The sequence below is a fragment of the Hevea brasiliensis genome, chromosome 15 (genome assembly GCF_030052815.1).
Source record: "Hevea brasiliensis isolate MT/VB/25A 57/8 chromosome 15, ASM3005281v1, whole genome shotgun sequence".
Classification (NCBI taxonomy): domain Eukaryota; kingdom Viridiplantae; phylum Streptophyta; class Magnoliopsida; order Malpighiales; family Euphorbiaceae; genus Hevea; species Hevea brasiliensis.
Genome location: NC_079507.1, coordinates 24,003,433 through 24,024,821, shown reverse-complemented (window position 1 = coordinate 24,024,821; position 21,389 = coordinate 24,003,433).

The following is a 21,389-nucleotide window of genomic DNA, read 5'->3' as shown; positions in this document are numbered from 1 at the left end:
ACAATTTAAAGTGTTTCAGTACTCATTTAAATTGTCTCTAGTAATAAGGTTCAATAATTAAATTTTATTAATACTATTCCTTTTATTAGTCAACCTATAATGTTGACCTTTAATGCACATTAGGTGATTTAGTTTTAATATCACTAATATGTTCCATTTTTCATTCCTCGCATGTTGATATATATTGCCAATTTCATTTCAAAGCTTATTGCATTTTACTGTAATTATTCAGATTTTATGGCCAATGTTTACTGTCTATTGGACCAAGCTACAATGTAAATTTAACAGATTTCTCTTCCTTAAATTCTTTCTCATTGTGTCTTCTCTAATTTCCTTTTTGAATCACTCCATTTGGAGTTGTAAAACTCAAGTTATGGTCAATTAACTATAACTAGGTTAAATCTAAATTTTAATTTCCTTTTTAGGCATTTTCGGTTTTTACTTTACTAATTTATTTGGATTGTTTATAATCACATCGAGGTCTAGCATTCTTCATAAGTATTGTTTCCCTATGTCTTAGGGACAACCAAAAATTTTGCTTACCAATTTTCAAGTCTTATAGAATTCTTTATAGACAAATTGTTAACTTGGACTCAAAGGTCTTATATTGGCATAGTCCTTAATTATGTCAATGGCTTGACCTTAAATTCTGACCTTATACATTTATAATTTGAGGAAGTTGTCAAAAACAATATTTTAGGTCTCTTTCTTCTAGATTGGTATGGCTCATTTAAATTGGACACTTCTGGTGGGAGATATGCTTATTTGAATTTTCTGGATTTTATGGTCAATTGTGCTAATTCCAGATTTAGTGTGCCAACTTAATCAAGTTAGTTGAACTAGTTCCCTTGATTTCCGGGTTTTGGTCAAAATTACCAATATTGTAGATCTATATCTTATTGAAATTTTGGGACTGATTTCATGTCATTTGGAGTTCTATGGACCAAGTTATGGTCATTTTACTATTGCTGATCAAGTTGCACTTATATTGCAAAGTTTAGGTCATTTTTAGGTCAAAGTCAATTCGGCCAGTTTTTGTAACCCAACTTGTGCAAGCATTTTGACTTAGTTTTTGTCATTTCTGGGCTTTGGTGTGTTCATAAGAGTTGTAGCTCTATGTCTAAGCTTTCCATGGCATAAATTTCAGGTCATTTGAACTGTTTTGAGTGAGTTATGGCCAAAATACTGACTACTATTCATATGGTCAAAATTCTGGGTTTTCATGTCATGCAATTTCGGATTTGGTCATTCTTTAAGGTCACTTTTAGGTAGACTTTGGGCAACACTTCTACATAAAAGTTGGCCTATTTTATGTCTAGTTTCACCTCCAATTGGCCTCAAACCAATTGGAGTCACAACTTTACACTTATAACCTAATTTATATACGGCCAACAATCACAACCTGCATAAGAGAATTTACACTCCCAATTTGGCAATCCTCCTCCTCCCAATACTTCAATATTCATTTTTGGCACTTCTATATTTATTTAACACAATTCCAGCAAAGTAAATTGGGTATAATACTCAAGATTTCAAGGTACACAATACTCCATTAATATTCAACATGTAAGCCAATCCAAATTCAATATACATACTCACCAAATTGTCACATACACTCCCATAACAAATACACACATACTGCCCCCAATTCAACTCCATCATATTTCATGAATAATTCTCATCAATTCACATGCAAATTCAAGGGTTTACAAGCTGCCAACCTTGGCAGTTTACTAAGGTATTCAATTCCCTTTTTAAACTCCTAATTTCAGGCACTAACATACATATACATGGGCATTAACTTGCTACACTTCAATTTGAGTTAATCAACCTTAATTCCCATCTATTTGAGGTAAGAAACAAACTCAAGTAAACCAAGTTTCATGGCTGCCGAAATCATGGTGTAGCAAAACTCAAACATTTCCTCACAATTTCTTAACCATTTAACTTGTCTCAAGCTTAACACAAAGTTTAATTAAGGAATATAAGAAAACTAGCACTAACCTTTTGTGGAGCTTCATCAAACTTCATCAAAACTTCTTTTTCTTGCTCCCAATATGCTACCCATGATGTGTAGACTAAGTTTAATGAAGGAAGTATGAAGAAACATGGCTTAAATCATGGTGGATAAAGCATGGTTGTGTGGGACAGCAATGGAGTTTTTTGGGAACAATTCAATTCGGCTACAGAATGAAAATTGAAGAAGAAGAAGAAGAGAATGAGGTGGGCTATTGTTTTGTAATGTTTATATAGGTTTCCACTAGTGAATTTAAATATTCCATAGTGCTCCACTACATTTCAATTAACACTTAAATAACTAACTTTGATTAATTATAATTACATCCCTTCATTTCTCTTTAATTATTTTATATATATGACTCCTAATTTTTATGGCATTTTTAAAATTTAATACTACTAATTTTCCATGGACATTTAGGTCAAAAGTCAACTCGAGGTGTCTATTGATCAAAATGCCCCTCTTCGGGTTGTATTCCCGATTTTTCGGTAACACCGATTTTTATAGATTTCTTGATTTTTCATTTTTCTTTGTACTAATTTTTTAATTTTCTTTGACATTTATAATGTCAATTACGCCTCTAAAAGCCTTTAATATATCCCAAAAATTATTTTTGAGGCTTCCCCGCGATCCTGGAGTCAGCAATTGCCTTCGCCGTAACTTCCCGGTGCGGTCATCCATCGCTACGATGTCGGCTCGTTTAACCTAGTTTCATTTCCTCTCTTTTATTTTTTTTTCTTAATTTTTCTTGTACTTTCTTATTATTTATTTCATCATTTTATGCCTTCTCACTATCACTGAAGTGTAGTCCCAGACATCCTGACTTGTCCAAGCAGACTTTAGGTCACCAGAATAGTCAAATGTACAAACTACGTAAAATGAGGGCATTCCAATTCTTCCCCTTTGAATAAAAATTTTTCCCTCGATATTTACCTGATGTATCTGTTACTTCCTTGCTTCCTCATTTCTTTGTGTTGTTTCATCAATATCTAGGTTCGGCTCCTCTCTAGCCTTCATGGCATACACCCGTGGTGTCACCCTGACTTCAAGCCTTTCGACCGTCTCAGAAATAGCCTTCTGTGAAATCTCAGTTGTCTCTGCTTTGACTGCACCTCACTGGATACTATGTCCCACCATTGATACGCATCATCTTGGAGTAAAGACAAAGCACCCTCCATGTTCTGTTCTGACCAATTCTCATGCTTACTTTCCTATTTACTTCTCTTTCCATTCCACAACTTAACTTTAATTAGTTCATCTCTTGGTCTTATCTTCTTCCTTGACTCAATTCCTTGACTCGACTGTCAAGTCAAAATTTAGCACTGCTTATCACCCCTAAGAAATCCACTATACCTCGGTATTACTCTGATTTGGCCCTCTAACCATTCTAGTCAACCCCTTTACTAATATTCATAACATTTCTTTATTACATGTGAACTAGCTATTCAAAATTTCACTTCTATAACTCTTTTATTTATCAATATTTTATAACTTACTTCCTTTTATACTGAACTATAACCTTTCGATATTCTAACTTTTGAGTTTTAAATCCCTAAGTAGGATTTCCAAACTCATTTCTAACAATAAAATTCTGTCCTGGCATAACTATAGAAAAACAGATGCCATTGGCAATTATTCTCATCTTGGTGTACTATTGAGTAGTACGTAGCTCTACACAATAATCTCAAATCAGTACTGTAATCTGCAGCTTACAGTACAAACATCAAGAACATTGCATAGTTACTACAATACATTCCAATAGATCAAATTTTCTTATATCTTATTCTTCTTGAGTTCACTTATATCCTAAACTTATTCTGATTACAATATCCATTAATAATTACTAACTGTAACATCTTTACCCTTGTCTAGAGCAAATCTATTACTGCAACTTACTTTTAGGTTCTCTTGCCTTACATTAAGTAGGCTTGCCAATTAGCTTTATAATTTATGGTGTGTTAGAAAATACTTTTAGCTGACAATTCTTCCAAAATTAATGTTAATTATACTTGTTATTATAGTTTTTATCCTAAAGGACTAGTCACTAATGCATCAAAATTTATTCCCCTATAAAGGAATAGCAACAAAATATATAATTCTAGCACTAACATATAAATAAGTAGTACTGGGATCAAATAATAACTAATTGTTTCCTCCAAAATTAAGAACTTACCAGTAGCTACATCCGAAGTTTCTGCTCTTTCCCCTTAGCACATAGTGGACGCTTTGACTAGTGTGCTACTATATTTAGGTTGATTCACTATGTTATGGTTGTGAGGAGTACCAACTCTATTTCTATCTCGACTCTGACCGACTGTCTGTGAACTCCGAAGAGCAGATCGAGGTGCTCTAGTACAATATCTAACAAAGTGTCTAAGCTTTCCACAATTGTAGCAGGCTCCAATGGCCTTACGACAAATACTCCCATGTAACTTGCCACAAACTTGGCAGATACGGGTAGAATAGGCACTTCTGGTTGTTAACGACTAGATCTTAGTGGCCTCTGCCCTAAAGATCTGCCTCTATCATATCCATAACCACTAGGCTCTCCAGTGTTCTTCCTTTTTCCCAATTTACTATTTGAGCTCTGACTCATAGGTCTCTCCCTCTTATCTATTTCATGCTGCCATTGTGGGGGTTGGGTTGGTACTTGGGCTTGGTGTAACACCCTCCCGATAGCAACTCCGTACATTCTACTGTTCCGGCGACCAGTGTCGGTCTGGACAGCTAGAACGTCCGAAAAATATTTAAACTAAAGTGAGGAACCATAATTAACTTAAATATTAATAAGAAAAATTTAGGAAAAATTTTAGAAATAAAATACAACCAAGTTAAACGAGCCGGTGCCCTAGCAATGGGTAACCTAGAGGGAAGTTGCGGTTCTCGCAACTAGGAGCCCTAGACCCGGGGGAAAAATCATAAAATAATTTTTGAGACTCCGGAGAAGGGTCATTGAGGTCCCTATGGCATTAGAATGCCAAGAAAATATTTAGAAAAATTTTTCAATCTGTACAGACAATTTTGACCCGTTAAGCCAAACGGAGGGCATTTTGGTCATTTCGCCTTTCAGAGGTGATTTTTGGCCGACTTGTCCAGTTAAGTAAATAATTATTATGACATAAAATATGAATAAACATTACTAAAAATTAAATTGAAAATGAGTAGTGATGAAAAGAAAAGAAAAATAAAAAAAAGCTCATTTATGACGTATGATGATGTCATTTAAAGGCTACCACCAATCAAATTTAAACAACCAATTAACTAACTAATAAAAGAGATAAATAAAGACCAAAGAATTAAAAAAAATTTCAGCCATCTTCTTCCTCATTCAGCCGCACCACCATAACCAAGAACCCTCCATTTTTCTTCTTAAATCAAGCTTAAAAATCTCTTAAACCTCTCCCCAAAACCCTAACTCATCTTCACTAAAATTAATCCACAAACCCTAAGGAAGCTCTAGGCAGCCACAAAGAGGAGAAATTTTTGAGTTTTCACAAGTTCAATAAGTTGAGCCAAGAGGTTAGTGCTTACTTATGTTAATATTCCTTTATTTCCATGTTAAGGACTTGAATTTAGTATGAAATTGTAAGTTAAATGAACTAAAACTCATGTGTATGTGTACCATCAATTTCGGCAGCCCTAAGGAAGGAATGAGTCTGATTGTTTTAATGGACTTAGAATGAATTAGAGATTATGTTTAAGGTGTATATACACATATATGATGAATGAAAGTGTTTAACTAGGTGTATGGGTGAATTGAAATGGGAAATTAGGGTTTTGGGAGTAAAATGTGGACTTGGCTTATGAAATTGTTAAAGAACATTCTAGTGGTCAATTAGTGACCATTTGAGGTAAGTCGACTACAATTTGGACTGAAATATAGCATGGCAAACTGAAATGGGTAGGCTGCCTAGTGATGTGTGAGGAGGCTGTGATTCCAGCCCACTTAGACAGCCATAACTTTGGCTGTGTAGGTCCAATTGGTGTTTGGCCAATTGGACATGAAACTAGACTTATAATGGCACAATTTTTCTGAAGAAACCATGTCCAAAAGACCAAAGCAAGTGGACCAAAAATTAGCCCCAATCCGGATACCCTGCAAACAGGCTCTGCAGAATGACCAAATGAACAGTAAGGCCATAACTCGCTGTAGATATGGTCAATTGACCTGAAATTTTTACAGCAACAAGTTAAGACATATACAAACAACTTCCATGAAGAAAACTACCCCAAATTATGACCAGAACCTATCCAACAAGGCAGTGGCAGTCACTGTTCATTGTACTGTAGATTTGGTAAATTCTGCAGTTTTGCAATCCGGCAAGCTGTGGTTTTTGGATCATATCTGGAGCTAAAAAACTCCAAATGGAGTGATTCAAAAAAAGAAATTCAACTAGACAAAATAAGGAACAACTTTCATGTTTACCATTTCCTCAAATTTTCACTGTAACAGTCACCAATGGAACAGTAAAGTTGGGTTACAAAAACTGAAAATTCTGCTTCCCTTGGTTTAAACTTAGAAATGGTATTAATGCTTAATGCCAACAAGTTTTGAATGCAAAATGTGGTATGTTGGGAGTGTCAAAACCAATGTACCTATTTTCTATTAAAAAGTCAACATTTTTGTTGACCAATGAGGTGAATAGTGACACCAAAACTTGAAATTCAAAATTTGAAGAATTCAAAAGTATCAAATGCCCTAGTATACTTAACAAGATTGGTTTGGATAGTTTGGTATGCCAATAGGGTTCGGTTAGCAGTACTGCACATGGCATTATGACATTCTGTGATTTTGTGGCTTTTAGCCATTTTGATATTGTGTTGAGACTTGGCCTCGTGCCTAATATTATTTACAGCTTGTTAGTTGTTCTGTTGCACACCAGGAGATACATATGTGACCGATGGTGTGACGGCCCGAGGTACTTGATACCCAGTGCCAGTTTACCCGTTTATCCAGTCGAGTCGTTTAGTATAGGTTACTTGGGCAACCAAATGAATGAAAGTGGACAAAGTTAACGAAATAAATGGATATACAAATACAAAACAAATAAGACATATACATTCAATGCATATTTATTTCTGTTATTTCTTTCTATTTTATTATTGCACCACTAAGCATCATTGCTCATTGCTTAGCGCGTTGCTTTTGCCACGCGTAGGTTCTGGAGATACTGATCGTGAGCCCAGTAGACCGCAGACTGGGTGAGTCCATCCTGCAGCTCTGCACAGTGTCCGTGTCACCTCACCATCCGCAGTGCATTGGTAGGACACTAGGTTTTATTTTGGTATTTTGTAACTAACTTTTATTTTTTTCATGTGTAAATGAACTTATGGATGTATTTTAATGTTCATGTAAATAATGAGAATTGTGTTTGTGAATGTTTATCTGTGTTTTATACACGATTACCACATGAGCTGAATGATTGAGAAACGAAATTGAAAAATATTGAGATTTTGATATTGGAGTTTGAGAGTGATGAGATACGAATATTGGAAGTGTTTTTCATAGGTTTCGAGGAACTGTTTTCTCCATGTTTAGCCGGTACTCTGCCGGATTTTCTATAAAATTTTCGAAACCTCAAATAAATTGTAATTTCAATAAATGGTTTAAATGAATTATATTTCACAAGTGGTATTCAAAACTATGATAAAAATAAATTAAGGTAAAATAGAGTGTGCCGGTACACCGTGTGACACTGCTTACTCGGAGATACTGTACACAGGTAAGGGGTGTCACATTTAGTGGTATCAGAGCACGGTTTAGGCGTTTCTGGGCCTAGATTGAGTCCATACCATGCATTTCATTTGTAAGAGTCGAGGTGACACTAATGCAGATCTGTTTGTCTTTCTTATTTTGAATAGGATATGGACCCTACATCATAGAGGGCAGTTGAGGAGGAAGTGGAGAGTCATGCTCCACCTACAGCAGCTAAGATTGGGGGTATGGGAGAACCTGCTCCGCCAGCTCAAGCAGAGCCTGCTCAGCCTCCACAGGCCATGTTCCAACAAATGGCCGAATTCTTCAGACAAATGGTCAGGTAATGCCAAGAAGCACCACCACCACCACCTCCACAACCAAAATCACTTCTGGAAAAATTGAGAAAGTATGGAGCAGTGGACTTCTTTGGCAAGAGAGAAGATGATTCTGTTGCAGTCGAGAATTGGTTGAATAGAACAGGCAGAGTCTTAAAACAACTCCACTGCACCCCAAAACAAAACCTAGAAGCTGCCGTATCTCTGTTGCAAGATGATGCTTATGAATGGTGGGATATGGTGTCCGGTGAAGTACAGCCAGAAATGGTAACTTGGGATTTTTTCCTCTCAGAATTCAAGAAGAAATATGTGGGTACTGTATATCTAGAAGAGAGAGAAGGGAATTCATTAACCTGAGGCAGAGACAGTTGTCAGTGGCCGAGTATGAGAAGGAATTCATAAGATTGAGCCGCTATGGAAGGGAGATAGTCCCTAATGAGGCTGAAAGGTGTAAGAGATTTGAAGAGGGATTAAATGACAACATAAAGATCCAGATCACCGCCTTGGGAATCACTGACTTCACCAAGTTAGTGGAAGCTGCATTAAAAGTGGAGAAAGTAAGAATCAGTGAGCAGACTAGAAGGGAAAGACAGCAGAAGAGGGGCCCAAGTTAGTCTAGTTCAGCTCCTGCATCTGGGAAGAGGTTCAAGGGTCCACCTGCACAGAGTTCAGGTCAGCCACACAGTCAGGGTCAGTCTCAAGGGCCCAGGCCACAGTTTACCCCTAGGAGAGGTCAGTCCACACCATCAGTGGGCAGCTCTCCAGGGATGGGGTTTAGGGGACCAGCCCCAGCATCTTCTGCATGTCCACACTGTTTGAAATGGCATAAGGGGGAGTGTTGGAGAGTGACTGGTGCTCGCCAGGTGTGGGTCAACAGAGCATCGATTGAAGAAGCTGTCACGCAGAACTACTACAATTGCTCCAACACAAGCGAGATAGACACTGCTCTGCACCACAAAGGGGTAGGAAATCGGCAAATCGACGCAGGTGGGACCATCACGCAGTGCGCATCCGAGCCAGCGAGAGGCTCGATAATGCACCACCTGCCAGAGCCTATGCCATTAGAGCTCAGGAGGAGCAATATGCCCCGGACATCATCAGGGGTACGTTCTCCCTCTACAATACATCTATGCATGCATTGGTGGATCCAGGATCCACTCATTCATACATCTGCATCAACCTACCCGTAGAAAGGGGGATACTAGTAGGGGAGAGTGACCAAGACATTTTGGTCACTAATCCATTGGGCCACAGTGTAGTGGTGAACAAAGTATACAAGGGTTGCCCGTTAAGGATTCAGGGGTATGAATTTTTGGCAGACCTGATTGAGTTGCCCTTCCACGAGTTTGACGTGATTTTGGGAATGGATTGGTTGTCACGTCATCAGGCAATAGTTGATTGCAAATTGAAGAGAATTTCTCTGAAAACTTCTAAAGGTAATGAGATCACAGTTGTGGGGGAAAGGACAGATTTCTTGTCCAATGTCATCTCAGCCACAGTTGCAAGAAGAATGATGAGAAAAGGCTGTGAAGCCTACCTAGCACATGTGGTGGATACTAGGCAGGCTAAGCCAAACCTGAGTGACATACCCACAGTAAGAGACTTCCCAGAGGTATTTCCTGAAGAGTTGCCTGGTTTACCACCAGAAAGGGAAGTTGAATTTGCTATTGAGACACTGCCGGGTACAGCACCCATTTCCATTGCTCCTTATAGGATGGCACCCACTGAATTGAAGGAGTTGAAAACTCAGTTGCAAGAGTTACTTGATAAGGGGTTCATACGCCCCAGTGTATCACCGTGGGGAGCTCCAGTGCTGTTTGTAAAGAAAAAGGATGGGACTTTGAGGCTATGCATCGATTACCGGCAGTTGAATAAAGTGACTGTGAAGAACAAATATCCGTTGCCTAGAATAGATGATCTGTTTGATCAGTTGAAGGGAGCAGGAGTATTTTCTAAAATTGATCTCAGATCAGGGTATCATCAGTTGAGGGTGAAGGATGTAGATGTGCCAAAGACTGCATTCAGGACCCGATATGGGCATTATGAGTTCCTGGTAATGCCCTTTGGCCTAACAAATGCACCAGCGGCATTCATGGACCTTATGAACCGTATCTTCCATCCACACTTAGATCAGTTCGTAGTGGTCTTTATTGATGATATTTTGGTGTATTCCAAGACCAGGGAAGAACATGATGAACATTTAAGGATTGTTCTGCAAACCCTGAGAGAAAAAAAGCTGTATGCTAAGTTGTTCAAGTGTGACTTTTGGTTGAATGAGGTTGCATTCCTTGGACACATAGTGTCAGCTGATGGGATTTGGGTGGATCCCAAGAAAATAGAAGCAGTGATGGAATGGAAGCCTCCCAAGAATACAACTGAGGTCAGAAGTTTCTTGGGGCTAGCTGGGTATTACAGAAGATTTGTGAAAGGATTTTCCTTAATAGCCACTCCAATGACCAAGTTGTTACACAAGAATGTCAGATTTGACTGGAATGACAAGTGTCAGACCAGTTTTGAGAAGTTGAAGGCTATGTTGACAGAGGCACCAGTGTTAACACAGCCAGTGTCAGGAAAGGACTTTGTGGTCTACAGTGATGCCTCACATAATGGGTTAGGGTGTGTATTAATGCAAGAGGGAAAGGTGATTGCCTATGCTTCCAGGCAGCTAAGGCCACATGAACAAAATTAGCCTACCCATGATCTAGAGCTTGCAGTAATTATCTTCGCACTGAAGATATGGAGGCATTACTTGTATGGTGAAAAGTGCTACATTTACACAGACCACAAAAGTCTGAAATATTTGCCAACTCAGAAGGAGCTCAACCTTAGATAGAGGCGATGGATTGAGTTCCTGAAGGACTATGATTGTGTGATTGACTATCATCCTGGGAAGGCAAATGTTGTTGCTGATGCTTTGAGCAGAAAGTCCATCACAGCTTTGAGATCATTGAATGCCCGTCTAACTTTGATTCGAGATGGAGCTATTTTGGCTGAGTTGCAAGTGAGGCCAACCCTGTTACAGCAGATTTTAGATGGGCAGAAGGTAGATGAGAAGCTAATAGCTATTATGAGCAAAATCTAAGAGGGAAAAGCAACTGACTATGAGATGAAAGCAGATGGGTGTCTGTATTACAAAGGAAGACTGTGTGTACCAGATAATGGGGAATTGAAGGCCAGTATTCTAAAAGAGGCACACACCAGTGTATATGCTATGCACCCAGGAAGTACAAAGATGTATCATGATCTGAAGTTTCAGTATTGGTGGCCTGGTATGAAGAAAGACATAGCTGACTACGTGACTAAATGCTTGACATGTCAGCAAGTCAAGGCAGAACATCAAGTTCCATCGGGTTTGCTACAGCCTATATGCATACCTGAATGGAAATGGGATCGGGTCACCATGGATTTTGTAAGTGGTCTACCTCTCACCCGGAAGAAACATGATGCAGTATGGGTGATAGTTGATAGATTGACTAAGTCAGCACACTTTACGCCGATTAGATGACTACTCCTTTGGAAAAGTTAGCAGAATTGTATATCAGTGAGATAGTTAGACTGCATGGAATTCCACTTTCCATCATATCTGATCGAGACCCAAGGTTCACATCGAGATTTTGGAAGAAGTTGCATGAGTCCTTGGGTACACAACTCCACTTCAAGACAAAGATTCCATCCTCGAGACGGATGGGCAATCCGAAAAGAGTAATCCTGTAAACAATTGAACCAATTGAATTAATACAACTATTGAATTAAAATGATAAAAATAACATGAAATATATGTCAGTCCTTGAGGATATCTTTGAGGAGTTGTGTCATTGAGTTTGAGGAAGTTGGGATAGATACCTCCCAGCGTAATTTGCATACAACAATAGCTACCAAGCTAGTATCCAAATGGCCCCGTATGAAGCACTGTATGGGAGAAAATGTAGAACTCCAGTGTGCTGGACTGAATTGGGCGAAGGCAAACTGGTGGGGCTAGACCTGGTTAAACAGACTGAGGAGAAAGTGAAACTAATCAAAGCCAATCTGAAGGTTGCCTCAGACAGACAGAAATCTTATGCCGACCTGAAGAGAAAAGAAATAGAATATGTGGTTGGCGACAAAGTGTTCCTCAAGGCGTCACCATGGAAGAAGGTATTGAGGTTTGGAAGAAAAGGTAAGTTAAGCCCTAGGTTCATTGGCCCATATGAAATCATTGAACGTGTGGGTCCAGTGGCCTATAGGCTAGCTTTACCACCAGAGCTGGACAAGATCCACAATGTGTTTCACGTGTCCATGCTCAGAAGATACCGCTCAGACCCTTCACATGTCATCTCCAGGGAAGAAATTGAAATACAGCCGGATTTGACATATGAAGAAGAACCTCTACGGATCCTGGCTCGGGAAGTAAAAGAGTTGAGAAATAAGCAGATTCCACCAGTGAAAGTGCTTTGGAGACACCACAACACCGAGGAGGCAACTTGGGAAAGTGAAGAGACGATGAGGCAACAGTTTCCTCAACTGTTTGCATCAGGTAAATTTCGAGGACGAAATTTAAATTAGAGGGGAAGAGTTGTAACACCCTCCCAGTAGCAACTCCGTACATTCTCTTTATTCGGTGACCGATGTCGATCAGGACAGCTAGAACGTCCGGAAAAATATTTAAACTAAAGTGAGGAACCATAATTAACTTAAATATTAATAAGAAAAATTTAGGAAAAATTTTAGAAATAAAATACAACCAAGTTAAACGAGCCGGTGCCCTAGCGAAGGGTAACCTAGAGGGAAGTTGCGGTTCTCGCAACTAGGAGCCCTAGACTCGGGTGAAAAATCATAAAATAATTTTTGAGACTCCGGAGAAGGGTCATTGAGGTCCCTATGGCATTAGAATGCCAAGAAAATATTTAGAAAATTTTTTCAATCGGTACAGACAATTTTGACCCGTTAAGCCAAACGGAAGGCATTTTGGTCATTTCGCCTTCAGAGGTGATTTTTGGCCGACTTGTCCAGTTAAGTAAATAATTATTATGACATAAAATATGAATAAACATTACTAAAAATTAAATTGAAAATGAGTAGTGATGAAAAGAAAAGAAAAATAAAAAAAAAGCTCATTTATGACATATGATGATGTCATTTAAAGGCTACCACCAATCAAATTTAAACAACCAATTAACTAACTAATAAAAGAGATAAATAAAGACCAAAGAATTAAAAAAATTTTCAGCCATCTTCTTCCTCATTCAGCCGCACCACCATAACCAAGAACCCTCCATTTTTCTTCTTAAATCAAGCTTAAAAATCTCTTAAACCTCACCCCAAAACCCTAACTCATCTTCACTAAAATTAATCCACACACCCTAAGGAAGCTCTAGGCAGCCACAAAGAGGAGAAATTTTAGAGTTTTCACAAGTTCAATAAGTTGAGCCAAGAGGTTAGTGCTTACTTATGTTAATATTCCTTTATTTCCATGTTAAGGACTTGAATTTAGTATGAAATTGTAAGTTAAATGAACTAAAACTCATGTGTATGTGTACCATCAATTTCGGCAGCCCTAAGGAAGGAATGAGTCTGATTGTTTTAATGGACTTAGAATGAATTAGAGATTATGTTTAAGGTGTATATACACATATATGATGAATGAAAGTGTTTAACTAGGTGTATGGGTGAATTGAAATGGGAAATTAGGGTTTTGGGAGTAAAATGTGGACTTGGCTTATGAAATTGTTAAAGAACATTCTAGTGGTCAATTAGTGACCATTTGAGGTAAGTTGACTATAATTTAGACTGAAATATAGCATGGCAAACTGAAATGGGTAGGCTGCCTAGTGACAGCAGCAGGGAGGCTATGATTCCAGCCCACTTAGACAGCAATAACTTTGGCTGTGTAGGTCCAATTGGTGTTTGGCAAATTGGACATGAAACTAGACTTAAAATGGCACAATTTTGCTGAAGAAACCATGTCCAAAAGACCAAATCAAGTTGACCAAAAATTGGCCCCAATCTGGATACCTTGCAAACAGGTTCTGCAGAATGACCAAATGAACAGTAATGTTCATTTGGCCATAACTCACTGTAGATATGGTCAATTGACCTGAAATTTTTACAGGAACAAGCTAAGACATAGAAAAACAACTTTCATGAAGAAATCTATCCCAAATTATGACCAGAACCTATCCAACAAGACAGTGGCAGTCACTGTTCATTATACTGTAGATTTGGTAAATTCTGCAGTTTTGCAATCCGGCCAGCTGTGGTTTTTGGAGCATATCTGGAGCTAAAAAACTCCAAATGGAGTGATTCAAAAAAAGAAATTCAACTAGACAAAATAAGGAACAACTTTCATGTTTACCATTTCCTCAAATTTTCACTGTAACAGTCACCAATGGAATAGTAAAGTTGGGTTACAAAAACTGAAAATTCTGCTTCCCTTGGTTTAAACTTAGAAATGGTATTAATGCTTAATGCCAACAAGTTTTGAATGCAAAATGTGGTATGTTGGGAGTGTCAAAACCAATGTACCTATTTTCTATCAAAAAGTCAACATTTTTGTTGACCAATGAGGTGAATAGTGACACCAAAACTTGAAATTCAAAATTTGAAGAATTCAAAAGTATCAAATGCCCTAGTATACCTAACAAGATTGGTTTTGATAGTTTGGCATGCCAATAGGGTTCGGTTAGCAGTACTGCACATGGAATTATGCCATTCTGTGATTTTATGGCTTTTAGCCATTTTGATATTGTGTTGAGACTTGGCCTCGTGCCTAATATTATTTACAGCTTGTTAGCCGCTCACATTACACCGGAGATACATATGTGACCGATGGTATGACGGCCCGAGGTACTTGATACCCAAAGTGCGGTTACCCGCTTATCCATCCAACTGCTCAAGATAGGTTACTTGGGCAACCAAATGAATGAAAGTGGACAAAGTTAATGAAATAAATGGATATACAAATACAAAACAAATAAGACATATACATTCAATGCATATTTATTTCTGTTATTTCTTTCTATTTTATTATTGTACCACTAAGCATCATTGCTTAGCGCGTTGCTTTTGCCACGCGTAGGTTCTGGAGATACTGATCGTGAGCCCAGTAGACCGCAGACTGGGTGAGTCCATCCTGCAGCTCTGCACAGTGTCCGTGTCACCTCACCATCCGCAGTTCATTGGTAGGACACTAGGTTTCATTTTGGTATTTTGTAACTAACTTTTATTTTTTTCATGTGTAAATGAACTTATGGATGTATTTTGATGTTCATGTAAATAATGAGAATTGTGTTTGTGAATGTTTATCTGTGATTTATACACGATTACCACATGAGCTGAATGATTGAGAAACGAAATTGAAAAATATTGAGATTTTGATATTGGAGTTTGAGAGTGATGAGATACGAATATTGGAAGTGTTTTTCACAGGTTTCGAAGAACTGTTTTCACCATGTTTAGCCGGTACTCTGCCGGATTTTCTATAAAATTTTCGGAACCTCAAATAAATTGTAATTTCAATAAATGGTTTAAATGAATTATATTTCACAAGTTGTATTCAAAACTATGATAAAAATAAATTAAGGTAAAATAGAGTGTGCCGGTACACCGTGTGACACTGCTTACTCGGAGATACTGTACACGAGTAAGGGGTGTCACACTTGGGCTGACAGATTATCAGCCATTTGTTGAAAGAAAGTGGCCATTTGCTGGGCCATTTGTGCAATAATTTGTACAGGTGGGGCTGGTAAAGTCGAGCTTTCGACGCTCTGAGGGGCTAGGGCTTCACCTTGTACTTCTCCCGTTACAAACTGTTCTATTATCTCATTCTTCTCTTCTATATCTTTTCACATGATTTTCTATTTCCTATACAACCAACACAAAGAGATTTCTCTCCATTAGTTCATATTTATGATATAAATGTACTATATGTATCAAGCATTTGAGCAGTTGTATTCACCGATAAAATTAATTCAATTTCACAATTCAAAATTTACTTTAAAACCATTGCTCTGATACCACTAAACATGTCACACCCTATCCCTCCATAAGATGTAATATGATCCCGTAGTACACCTAATAAATTACCGTACTTCGCCCACCGGTAACCCATTAAATATGCTACAAGGGATTTTAAAACAATTCTCGTGAAATTTAAATCATCGATTAAAATCTGGTGTTATAAAAATTTTTCAAAATTTTGGCAGAGTGCCGGCTATATTTTGAGAAAACAGTTCTTCAAAACTGAAAAGGAAAACACTCCCAATATGATTTCTCAAATACAACCCCAATAAACTTCATTTCATCTCACAATTCAAATCTCAATAATTAAATCAATTCATTTTCAAACCAACCTCATCATAAAAGAAACATTTTATTGATTACAGGACTCAAAAATTAATATTACAAAACCATACAGGTAAATGAAATCTCAAATTTACATTACAATAATTTACATTTAATTGCATACCAAATATTTTACAAGAGTTTTTATACAACTGCTCAAATAATTTACATACATATTATTACATGCATACATCAAAACCTATGTACATGGGTATACCTATGATATACCTGGAGCTGATCTAAATGTGTCTTCAAAGAAGCTTACTCAACTACTCTATGCTTTTTTCACCTGCGACAGCATACAAAGTTATCGCTGAGTGGTGAACTTAGTGGTGCACAACTATAATTTAAAACATAGTACAATATACATTGACAAAATTATAACAATTAATTTGAAAGTCTCGAAATTCAATAAAATTCTAAAAGTCAAAATCTTCATTGCCAATAATATAAATCATTAGTTAAAATGACTTTGAGCAAGAAATTTAATTTATCAAATCACAACTGAACATTTAAAGTAATTCCAGCAATCATGGAAATAAAGATTATGTAACACCCCTCACCCGACTACAATGTAGCCGAGCAAAGTGTGCTACATTAGATACCTAAGCACCCTATCTTATCTTACTTTATTATTTTAGTAATTTTGAATTCATTTAATTTAATATCAATTATTTTTCTATGGAGAAACCAGCGGAGTTTCCCTTATTTTATTTCTATTTGGCGCATTTTATTATTCACCTGCTTGAAAATTCAATAATATTTTCACAATAAAATCTTATCCATAATAATCATAATTATCTCATCAATTCGAATATCCTCTATATGATTCAATTTCATATTCATTTCCATTCAATCTCAACTCATATATGATAATTTTCAATCATCATTAATTTACATGATATACAATTTAATTACATATGAAATAATCAATTTATAAATCTACATCACATAAATATTACTTACAAATTCTTAATTTACATTACAACATACGAAATATTTATAACATACAAAATACATAAAGTGATATACATGGGCCCTAGCTACATGCATTGCTAAGGAGGTGACAACCTTTGACACTCTACAGATCTGGACTCCCAAAATTCTCAGTCAAATGTCCATTGGGTTTTAGCTTCAGTACCTATGCGAAGGAAACAATTCCATCACGCTAAGCATTGCTGCTTAGTGGTGCAATAATATAACAAGAAATAATGTATACAAATAAAAAATAATTGGAGCATATTTTCTATACTCAAGAATTTTACTGGGTTCATATGAAATTTTCCATACAGTATATTTTTCGTCATTTATGTTGCTCTCTAGAATCTCTTATATCATAAGTTTACAATAATCATTTATATAATGTACAAATAAATCTTAATATTTGGTTTATGTTTATATTAATATGGAGGATGCATTTTTAATAATTACTTATGTTATGCTTATTTTGCTAGTCTTTCATTTACTCTCTTAATATTTTCTATTTTGCTAGTCTTTCATTTACTCTCTTAATATTTTCTATGTGTTGTGGATCATTTCGTAATAATTAAATTCTTAATACTAGTTTAATACCTTTCAGATTTTTCTCACTGATTTATTTAGTTTCTAATATTTTTAACTTATTTCAATAAATTTTTCTGCCCAGGTAACCTATGACAGGCTGACTAAACTAGATAACGGGTCATTGGCACTGGACATCGCGGTGCCTCGGGCCGTCATACCATGAGACGCGGAACGTCAACCACGTATGCAGTCAGTATGGCTAAAAAGCCATGATAACACATAATCGGGCATAAAAGCCATGAATGTGGATGTAAAGCCATGAATGCGAGCATAAAGCCATGAATACAGGCACAAAAGCCTTTCGCAGTACTGCTAAAACAATATCCTATTGGCATGCCAATCTATCCAATCTGACACACATGTCTAGGCAATACATGGGCACATAATATCATTAAATATTAATATATTATGTTTTATGACTTCATTATTTCATGACAAATTCCATAATTTATACATTCTTCATAATATTCATACATTCCTTACATCATTCATATTGATCACAATTCACAACAATGGTGTTCATGTACCATTATACTCAAAATATTCTTCCTTTCTCTTATAAAGAAAACTAATGTTCCATTCATATTTTCAAGTGATTCATTTATTCATTACAATATTTATATGAATTCATAACTCATACGAGGTGTTATTATCATATTTGTAATGGAAACATAAATCCTAATGTAAACCTCATCCCATTTATACTCAATAATCCATCTAGGTTAATTTCATTTCATATTCAAGTGGTATCACTTATGTTTTATTAGACCTACTGGTAATGGGAATACAAATCTTAACTATATACTCACATAACTTAAATGTTCATTAAGTCATTTAGGTGAATTACTATTTCTATTTCAAGTAATCCATGAACATTTCATGGATTCAAAATTTCATACCTTAATTTCCTCTACTAATTTAGTTCTTACACTTTGTGTCTTTGTATTACTATTCATATCACTATTTACTCAAATTGTTGACTTTTTAATATATAATAAATTTATTGAACCTAAGTTCACCAAGATACCATATTTTACATTCTAAAGTTATTGGTATTGGTTGCCAATACCATTTCAAAGCTTAGTGTTGGTTACTTTACAATTTTCAGATTTCAAGCACTAAGTTTACTGTTCCATTGGTCATTTGTACAGTAGGAATTTGATAAAATTGTCTCCATGAAAGTTATTCCTTATTATGTCTAGTTACATTTATTTTTTTTTTTGAATTACTCTATTTGGAGTTTTGCAGCTCAAGTTATGGCCTAAACACCAAAACTGGCCGAATTGCAATTTTCCAGATTTTTTGGGCAGCAGATCAATTCTGTAGTTTTTGTACACTGACTACAGGTCAGTTTTTGGACATGTTATGGTCAAAATTTGGGTTTGTTTTCTTCATGAAAGTTGTAGGGCTATGTCTCAGCTTTCTGCTGGTAAAATTTTAGTTCAATTAAACTTTTCTACACTGAGTTATGACCATTTGAATAAATACTATTCATTTGGTCATTTTCCAGGGATAGCATGTTGATCACCCGGATTAGGGTAATTTTTAGATCAACTTGGTCTAGTTTTATGGGCAGGGTTTCTTCACCAAAGTTGTGACATTATGTGTCTAGTTTCATGTCCAATTGGCCTTGCACTAATTGAACCTATACAACTCTAGTTATAGCTGCCCAAACCTGCTGTACTCACACCCAGTCCTGCAGGTCACCAAGGGCAGCATTCCTAAGCTCAACTCCATTATCTTTACTCACTTCAATTCCTCCTCACACACATTCAAATGGTCACTAATTGACCATTACAATGTTAATATAGCATTACATGAGCAAACCCTAATGTTGTTCAAATGTCCAAGTTTCCAAGTTCCATTCATGCATTACACTTACACTTACATGTTCAATCACTCATCTCATGCCAAGGGTAGCTCATAAACCACTTCTAAACAATTCAATTCATACAAATCAACAAATCTCATCCTTCTCTCATGATTGCCAATTTTCATACATACTTCACCATAAATGTTTTGTTCAATTTTACAACAAATTTTCATTTAATTTGTCTTCCTAACAAAGATTAAAAAGAGAGGGAAGTAAGTAGAGGCACTAACCTTTTTTAACCACTTTCTTGGCTTGTTAAAACTTTGAATTTTCTTTACTTCATGACAATCAAAATGTTACTCTTGATATGGGGATTAATTTTTATGAAGGGTGTGTAGGGTTTTGGGGTAGAAAACTTAGGGAAAATCAAGCTCAAAGCTTGATGAAAATGGAGGAATTAATGGATGGCCGGCTACTTGAGGGAGAGAAAGTGAGAAGATGAGCTGAAATTTTGTGTATTTGTCTCTAATTTTATCTCTTAAATAAATTTGTTAAATGGTGATTGGTGGAAAGAATTTAAATGACATCATCATGATGTCATAATTCTAATTTTCTTTATTTTTTTTCTTTCTTTTCTACTCATTTTCAATTAAATTTTTAGTAATATTTATTCATATTTTAGATTATAATAATTATTTACTTAACTGGACAAGTCGGCCAAAAATCATTTCTGAAGACGAAATGAACAAAATGCCCTTTGTTTGGCTTATTAAGCCAAAATCGTCTGTACCGATCGAAAAACTTTTTTAAACCTTTTCTTGGCATTCTAATGCCATAGAAATCTCAATGACTCTTCTCTGGAGTCTCAAAAATTATTTCATGAATTTTCTCTCTGGTTTAGGGCTTCTAGTAGCGAAGACCATAACTTCCCACTAGGTTACCCATCGCTAGGGCATCGGGTCGTTTAACTTGGCTGTATTTTATTTCAAAAATTTTTCCTAAATTTTTCTTATTAATATTTGAGTTGATTATAGCTCCTCACTTTAGTCTAAATATTTTTCCAAATGTTCTAGCTGTCCAGACCGACACCAGTCACCGGAACAATAGAATGTACAGAATAGCTAAGGTGAGGGTGTTACAGATTAATTCTAACAAAATCAATTATGCATAAATCCCATTTGAAATCCAAATTCTTTACTATTCAAAAAGCATTCTTTATCTCACTAACTATGTAAGACTAATCATCCACAAGGGCCATCTTCGGGGTGATTCTAATTCCCTATGGTCGGGGAGGTCGAATTGGATTCTAACTCCCTATGGTCGGAGAGGTCGAATCATCATGCACAGTACACATCACAATAATGCAACTTCCGAAAGGACCATAGCATAAAAACTTAGATCTAACCTCTAATAAGAGGAAATCTAAGCCTGTGCACATACCATGGTAATCAAAACAAAGCTAACTCCATTGTCTCTTCAACAAATGAGAGATGTAACACCCCCATTTGTATAGCCTGGTATATTTCACTATTCTTGTAACCGAAGTCGGTCTGGACAATTAAGGAGATTAGAACCACACTTAAGACAACTAGAGAAGCCATAAACACAAATAATTAGTAATTGCCAATTGGTTAAGTATAAATA